Consider the following 8,428-nt stretch of genomic DNA (forward strand, 5'->3'; position numbering starts at 1 on the left):
CTAGTGTACTATTAGGTTTGAGGACACCAGCGACCTCTATCGGCATTCATTATGCCAATGGTTAGGGCTGATGCATCCGTCAGCATCAAGGTGCTCCTAAATGCCACGGCCGCACACTTTAGGTTTAGGCTGACGTACAGGAGGGTCTGGTTGGTGAAGCAGAAGGCCGTTGCCCTCATCTATGGTGACTGGGATGAGTCGTACAACGAGCTCCCTAGGTGGGTGTTAGGAGTTCAGCAGACGATGCCTGATACTGTTGCAATAGGACGAGCCCTGTTCGAGTTGGGGGACAGCTAGACGAGTCTCAAGCTTATTTTCACCGACTGTTCTGAACGTTTCCACCATGTATCGAGGCATTCCGTCATTGCAAGCCGTTGGTTAATATTAACGGCACCCATCTGTATGGCAAGTATGGGGAAACGTTGCTTGTCGCGATTGCACAGGACGGGAACTCCAACATTCTGCCTATTGCATTCGCACTAGTCGAGGGTGAGAATGCCAAGTCCTAGTCCTTCTTTCTCTCCCACATGCGTCAGCACGTGACACCGCAGCCGGGTCTGCTGGTTATATCAGACAGGCATAACGGCATCAAGGCCGCGCTTGAGGCTCCCGATGGAGGATGGCTACCTCCAGCTGCATACCGTGCATTATGCATTCGACATGTAGCAGCAAATTTTGCCCTAACCTTCAAGGGCAAAGACGCAAGGAGGATTCTTGTGAATGCAGCGTATGCTAAGACCGAGGTAGAGTTCGATTACTGGTTTGATATTCTGCGGTCTGAAGATCCCGCCATGTGTGAGTGGGCGAACCGGATTGAGTATTCATTGTGGACACAGCATTGTGATGAGGGTCAGAGATTCGGGCACATGACGACAAATATCTATGAGTGTGTTAACTCAATCCTCAAGGGGGTCAGAAACCTCCCTGTGTGCTCGCTGGTGAAGGCAACATACAGAAGGTTCGCCGAATTATTTGTCCGCAAGGGGAGAGAGGCTGAGGCCCAGCTGGGTACCGGACAATAATTCAGTCAACACCTGGTGAAGTGTATGGAGGCCAACTTGAAGACGGCTAGGTACTTCACGGTGACTTTGTACGACAGGGATAACTTGGAGTTCGCCGTCGCAGAGACGACTCCTACTGGTTCGTTCTCACTGGGTAGCTACAGGGTCTCACTTGGATCTCAGACATGTGATTGCGGATACTTTTAGGCACTTCATTTCCCGTGTCCTCACGCCCTGGCATGCTGTGCCTACTCACAACTTACTTGGCAGCTGTACGTTCAACAGGTGTATCGTCTTAGTTCGGTGTTCAGTGTATATCGGATGGGGTTCACACCTCCCATTCCGGAGGGTTTCTGGCCACCATATGATGGGCCGACAGTGATCCCAGACCCGAACAAGAGGCGTGCGAGGGAGGGTCATCCCAGGCCCACTCGGATACGGACCAATATGGACGAGGCAGATCCGAACTGGCCGAAGAGATGTGGCCTCTGTCGGCAACCCGGACACACACGTCGGAGTTGCCCACAGGTCGAAAGATCAGCCCATACAGGGGGACATTAGTAGGTGTATTGTTAGCTTTGGTACTTTGTTGATTTCATTTTGGCGTTTAGATTCCACTGTTATATGTTTCCTTAGTTGTATTTGATAAATGTTAAATTTGTTAAACTTAATGCGATGTACTTTGCATGGGATCTTAATTAATGAATATGTTCCGTTTCCGAAGTGAAGCATGAAATGTCCGATGAATACACAAGCCAATAACGCCCGTCCACTGGCAACCCCAACTGGTACGCCACGTCCTGAAGTGTGATCGTGCACTCTCCGAACGGCATGTGGAAGGTGTGCGTTTCTGGACGCCACCACTCGACGAAGGCACTGATAAGGGGCTCATCTAATCGGAACCATCTATCGTTCAATCTCGCAAGATGGTATAATCCGCCCATCTGCAAGTACGGAACGTATCTCTCATCGAGCCGCATGCCTTGTTGCCGCCGCATACTCGAGATGCAACGCTGGGGCTGCACATTACATGGACCGCATAATTAGAACCACTTACAAAACCACTAACAAAAACAACTAATAATATAAACCACTTATGGAAACCACTAACAAAAACCACATACAAAAGTAATATAAACTGCCAACATAAACCGATAACATAAACCGCTAACATAAACCATCAACAAAACTGCATACAAAACCACTAAAATCAACCGCACGCAATACCACTAACAAAAACCACTAACAAAAACCGCTAACGTAAACCACTAACATAAACCACATCCAAAGCCACTAACAATCCCACATGCAAAACCACTAAACAAAAACCACTAACGATACCACATGCAAAACCACTAACATAAACCGCCAACAAAACCGCAAAGAAAACCACTTTAATAAACCACATGCAATACCGCCAACAAAAACCACATGCAGAACCACAAAAATAAAGCACTAGCAAAAAAAATTAACTACTAACCTCGTCGTTGATGACCTCGACAATATGAGCCACTCCATCCAACCGATATAGTCTACCTGGATCGTTCCCCATCAGCTAAATATCCTGCTCGAGCCTTTGTCGGAGCGAATCTGGGTCGTTTTCTCTGGGATTTTGTGGGGTCTGAGAGTGGGGAAGTGATTTGAATGGAGTGGATTCGAACTCCTTTTATAGCCAAATCTAGTGTAATTCGAAACAGGTCAATTCGAATTACTACTAGTGGCAAAAAAGAGTAATTCGAATCAGCTAGGTTCGAATTATGTAGGGTTTTGTCTCACAAGCTTATTCGAATCAGCTTATCTCGATTTATGCAGTTGTAATTCGAATCCATGCAATTCGAATTATGCTTTGTTCACATGCACACGTAATTCGAACCAGCTTGTTTCGAATTACATTCAATTCTAGTTCGATGTAACCTGATTCGAACTACATGAAGTTGCGCAATGGTGAATTCCTGAATTAGTTTTTCATTTGGTTGATTCGTGTCAAATTTTTCTCCTCTTGACTTATTTTTATTTTTTGCCCTCAAATACATGTATGCACGGTACATTTTGCCTTTTTATACTCAATTAACTTTTTTATTATGGGACCTTGCAATAACGAGATTTTGGGCCTAGTCCATGTCTCCTCATCTCCTCATATTTTTGGACAAGAGGTGTCCTCTTAAAATTTGAAAAAATCCGGGATCAACCTATGGTTATGGTTATGGGCTTATGGACCAAAAAATAAAGAGAGAAAGACATTCTGGCTTCTTCCCTATGCTTCATATATATTATAGAGACTGTTCAACCCAGAAAATGGGACCTGACAAAAAAAAAACCCAGAAAATGGGAATGGCTGAAATTTTCACTCCCTATTTTCATTTTCCTTCTGGAATTACTGAAAAGGAGACAACGAAAGGTCATTCATATGGGCTCGACTTCAAAGACAAAAATTCGCCATCTTAATTATATGAGTTAATACTTAATTTACTCCTTAAATTGCAGCTTAGGCTTGGAATTAGTGGCAGAATATGGTGCCTCATAAGAAGCTGCAATTTTTTATATTCTATTTGGTAATAAATTAGAATAAATTATGAAAATTTAATTTATTCTTATTTTTTTTATTCAAAAAATTTGAGATAAAAAATATAATAATAAAAAATATAATTATAAAAAATTAACAAGAATAATAAAAAAAAAAATAAGTTATCTCTTATTAGTGTTTCTATATCTTTTTTGTCAGGATGAATATAAAATACACTAATTTAATATTTCTGAATATATTGTCTTTATCCATATCTCATCTTTTAAACACGATTTTATATCTCTATATTTCTTAGTGTCATGTAAACAAATGCAGCCGTACGTACTAATCAATCTTCGTCACAAGAAAATAAGTCATCCCCATAGCTTGTGAATTGGTGATGTTTTCCTTTTTTTTCTGATTTTTTTATTGAGCCAATGTACGATTGTATCTTTCATTTTGACCAACATATGAAATCCTAATTAATCAAGCAACGAGTAGCAATCACTCGATCATCTTAAGAAAGGTCATACCCAGATTACTCACGCTACTACGACGCAGACCTTCAATTTGGAATATGAGTCTATATATTTCCCAAAATGTAGTTTATTTACGGTTTTAAACAACTATTCTTAGACACTCCTTATATATATATTCACATATTAATTATTTAAAATGAGATTTTATTTGTACCATACAGATTTAGAATAACACAATTTCATGACGTAAGAACAAAGATTATTACACACAACGATCAATATATATTCCTCAGTCACATCATATGTACTTTAATTAACTGAATATATATGTTTGTCCGAGGCATTTTGATCATTATTACATATATTTTTTATTTTTAACTATATATGCTTGAAATATCTTTTTGGTAATATTAAAAAATGATAAAAGATTTTAATGTTAAACAAATAAATTATTTTTTATAACAACCTAATATTTCGGATATAACATTTCCAAAAATATCATTTCAAATATTAAAAGCAGTTCCGTTTAAGATTGGTATATATACGTGCATGTACATCATAGTTCCCACTATAACTTCTCAAATAAGATAAATAATGCCAACGTGATGGATGAGTGCTTGGTTCATATTGAGGAATGAGGAGCGGCAAGAAATCAGGAACTATAACTTTCACTTTTATAATAAAATAAATGAGGGGGCTAAACTTTTGGTTATACTGGATAATATATTTATCGTATATAAACGGATAGAAAAAGACAACATAAATGATTATATTTTTAATAGATTATATTATTCACATTATATTTGCATAAACTTGTTCGCATTATTGAAGCTGTACTACAGCTGCACTATTTACCCCGTTAATTCCGAAAAAGAACAACTAACTTAACATAATCAAATATTAAATAACATACCTAAGCAAGCGGATAAATCTCAAATTTAATAAAATAATCTTGCGGGGGTCAACGTGAGAAAGAAATTAGAAATGAAAAAAATTATATATATTACTATTACATGTGATGAGAAGTGAGAAGCATCTTGATTAATGTACAAGATGTCTCTAGTACGGGTTGAGAGATGGATCGAGAACTTGCGGGTTGAGGCAGATGCCGGATCACTTGCTTGGAGCAATGGGGGGTGGTGCCTGCAAAGACACTCCGACGCTCAAGTCAGAATGGATCTAAGAGGTAGAAAGTGTGAGGAATGAATGAATACCTTGAGGGACTCGGATCCGTAACAATTAATAACCTTAAGTGCTCCCGAATGTCATTGTCACATGTGCTGTACTCTCTTTGTAATGAGAATCATATTTGGAGCTTCTTAATTCTGTGGACCCAAAACTTTCCATTTAACATGGGGGCTTAACTAAATCTGGATCCCCTTTATTCAAACAAGGGTATAGTTGTGAATGACTAATTCGATAGAGATACAAAGAAACACATTATTATAAATTAGGTATATTGTACGAATATTTTAATTAATTTATGCTTGTAGATGTACATCTTTTTCCTTTTGTTGGTCAGGGTGTTGATCTAATGTTTTTTGTGATGGGCTGGACGAGCCAAAGCCCAAGAAAAAATAGAGGACCAATGAGGATGAGGCACCATTATGAGGGATGAAGAAGCCAAGTGGCAGCTACAACACCACTTGGAGGTGTGGCGGGAGGGAGCTCCAACTCCGATGCACCCATTCTTCCATGCAAGAGCTGACACTATATCAGCCAAATTTTGCCTGATTTCATAATGGACTATGTTCATCGATAATTTTTAGGGTTTCTGTTCATTAATAATGGACCTAATTATAACTATAAACTTCAAGTTCAAACACTAGTTATAATTTTTTTTGGTCCCTAAACCTAAATTTTTTATATTTGTCGGCTTAACGACAACTAATTTCTATAGTATATTTATTGAGTAAGTTTGTCCATTTGAATTTCGTATTATATACGTAATAATTTATTAGTTAATAATAAATTTTTAAATAAAATTTTAATCCAAAAAAAATTAATTATTAACTTGTTGAGTTTGAGTTTGAGGATACCATGAAAAAAAAATTAATTAGCTTGCAAAAAAATTTTGTACACTAATAACACAGTTAATATTAAAATCGAGGGAGCTAAGAGAACAATTGGGAGAGAAATTAAAGATAAAATTTTGTAATGTATATTCTCATAGTAAAATAAAATCGTAAATTTTTAATTCGAATCAAATGTTACGTATCTTATTTTCATAAAAAAATTATGAGAGAAAAATAAAGAATACACCATTTTTCTTTTTATATACAGTATATAATTGCATTTTTTTTCTTATTGCTATACAATCTTAAAATTAAAGTAAAAAAGGTATACATTCTAAAATAATTAAAACAAATGATAATATTCGTACCTTTTGTTGAGGTGATAAACTAATGAGATTTAGAAATTTTAATTTGACAACGTTAGAACTAAGTGATAATGTATTGAGAAAAATATTTTGATGCTTAAATCAATAGTATTTTAGGTGATAATATATTAAAAAAAAATTACCTGTTAAGTTTCTCTTTTTCTCTTATTTACATCTTTTAAAATAATGTTTATCTTCTAAAATAGGAGAAGTAAAAAATGAGAATAAGCGTGTGTTGTGACATGTCTTGGGTGTAAAAAGAGAGTGTGCAATGCATGAAGCATGAGGGCATGAGGTGCGAAGTCCTATGCATGTTTTTGTTTTGTAGTCCAATCCAACGACGGAGAAAATCCCAACCTGTGATGATCGGACAGTGACTATTGATGCCAGACAGAACACAAATACTCCGAAACGCAATTTCGCAACGAATCCTTCATACCAAACAAAAGTACGAATTCCAAGATAACTGTTCACCCCCATTTTGTCGTATGCTTTTTTTTTCTTTAACTTATAAAAAAAGGGACATTGATTTTAGGGCTAACTTAGGTAACTACTAACAACCACTTCTAACATATTCGACTAATCCATCCTCTCAATTGTTAAAAGAAATTAAAAGTGTAAAGTGTGATTTTTAATTTTGTATTATTATTTCTTTTAGTTTATATTTATTTTTTATTCTACTTATAAAATTATTAATAAATTTTAATTATTAAAAAAATCAATTGTTAAAAAAAATAAATTTTACATTAAATTCTGATAAAAAATTAGATGATGACATGATAGATTAATGCTATGTGTTACAAGATAATTGGTTGATGTGTCATGTCAGTAATACATGGCATACCACATGTACTACGTGTTATTTGACACGTTATAAATTTATTTAGAGTTAAAATAGTTGCTGAAAATACACACGTAAGTCATTTTCATAGCTAAAATTTAAAAAATTAATCAAATTAGTCCCCATATAAATCTCTCTTTTTTTTGTCTTCAAAATATTGATTCTTAATATTTTTAATACTAATTTTAGGCTTAATTACTTTGTTGGTCCATCTAAAATATTCTAATATATAGTTAACTTTTTAAATAATTTTGTTAATTTATCATAAACAATTAACAAATTTCTGTTAACATGATAATAATATTAATTAATGGCTAACTGAATTTGCATATGACCTCTTCAATTTGAAAAACTTAACGGTTTGAAAGAAGTAACCAAACGGCTAAGCCAACTATGACCAATGCATTCAACGCGATAATATATGGTGGTCAACTTAGTGGGCGCCCGCCTGCTCTTCATGTTGCTATAATAAAGAAGCTTCCTTATTTTAATTCATTAATTATTTTTTTCCCTTATTCTTAATTTTTTTACTCATTCATTCTTATTTTATTAGTATAGTCTGAAATCTTCACGCCTTAATTCTTTAACTAACTATGTATTAGGATTGTCTTTTCATTTTTTTCATTAATTCCTTTTTACTAATCCCAGAACCATTTAATATTATACTATTTTTATTTTCTCTTTTTTCAGAACTATAATTAAGTTAATATCAGTTTATTTATTTATTTTTGTTACAAGAATATGTATTTTTACTTAACAACAAAAGAAAAAACTTTAGAAACAAAATGTTACGTTAATATTTTGTGTGGGAGAAAACAAAAAACAGAAGAAAATATTAATGTGAATTTGTATATTTATTTAAGGTTTAATTACTCTGTTGGTCTTATTGTTTTGCAAAACTTTTAATTAGGTTTTTATATTTTTTTTAGTTGAGTTCCTACACCAAATTTTTTTTTCAATTAGGTCATTTTTAACCGTAATTGATTTAATTATATAAGGACCCAATAAAAAAATTGGTGCAAGAACCCAAATAAAAAGAAAAAAATATAGAGACCCAATTAAAAAATAAAATTTAGTGCAAAGACTCAATTAAAAGGAAAAAAAAAATATAAAGACCTAATTGAAAATTTTACGAAACTATAAGGACCAACAGATTAATTAAATCTTTATTTAATTGTTGTTAAATATATTTATTTAAAATTATTTTTTTAAAAAAGAGGAACG

Source organism: Arachis ipaensis, chromosome B10 (assembly GCF_000816755.2).
Source record: "Arachis ipaensis cultivar K30076 chromosome B10, Araip1.1, whole genome shotgun sequence".
Lineage (NCBI taxonomy): Eukaryota > Viridiplantae > Streptophyta > Magnoliopsida > Fabales > Fabaceae > Arachis > Arachis ipaensis.